Source organism: Tribolium madens, unplaced genomic scaffold, assembly GCF_015345945.1.
Source record: "Tribolium madens isolate multiple individuals breed KSU strain unplaced genomic scaffold, Tmad_KSU_1.1 Scaffold_19;HRSCAF=116;Tcas5.2_LG9, whole genome shotgun sequence".
NCBI classification, from domain to species: domain Eukaryota; kingdom Metazoa; phylum Arthropoda; class Insecta; order Coleoptera; family Tenebrionidae; genus Tribolium; species Tribolium madens.
In genome coordinates this window covers 3,655,983-3,656,882 of record NW_025400983.1, presented here as the reverse complement: position 1 = coordinate 3,656,882, position 900 = coordinate 3,655,983, and positions in this window count along the sequence as shown.

The following is a 900-nucleotide window of genomic DNA, read 5'->3' as shown; positions in this document are numbered from 1 at the left end:
TTTTTTAGAAAAATTTTCTGGAATTGAAAGATTTTATCGAAACAGTATTGAATTTTAAAATGATGTAATCAAAATTTTGGTATTTTATATAAAGTTAAGTATCAAAAACTCATAACATTCTAAAAGTTTTGCCAAAACAACACAAAAAATTGTATCCACAAATGCCATATTTTTTATTGCTTTCATAAATTCCAACCGTCTTTTTACTCAGACAGTTATTGAATTATTAGTATATTATGTAATAGGAGTAAAAGTGATGTGGCAAAGCCGAACGTAGAGAGGCAAATAATTCAGCTGAGCACTTTTATCCCAAACTACAAAATTCGCATTACACGCAAACGTGAGTAAATAGCTATAAGTAGCAAATAAATGAACAAAATAATCAGGACTTTCCAAGTAATTAAATCATAACAACAATTGTAAACAAACAGCACGTATTGGAATTTGTGTTGACATTTTCAAAATGTCTCATTAATTTAACTAGTGCAGTTAGTAGTGCAAAATGTCGAATGCTGATGGTCTACAATGTACATTTAGGGTGATTTATATAAAACTACCTATAGGTCGACTAAGACATAGAAATATTTTTTTACTATCGCAAAGAAAAAGGTACAAGATATAAGGTTGTAAAATTTTTTTGTGTATTGCATTTGCAAAGATAAAAAAATTAAGGCGTTTGTTAAAAGTTCAATAACTTAAAAAATTTAAATGGAACACCCTATTTATAGTTTTTGCATTTAAAAGATTATTAAATTGTCTTTCTAAAATTATTTACTTGTGGGTGTTTATAATCAATAACTAAAAAGATATTTAACGTTAAACATTATAAAAAATAATTACTATTGTTTCGGTAGCCAAAAAGTGCACAGTTGCACAAGAGATGGAAGAAATATCACTTAA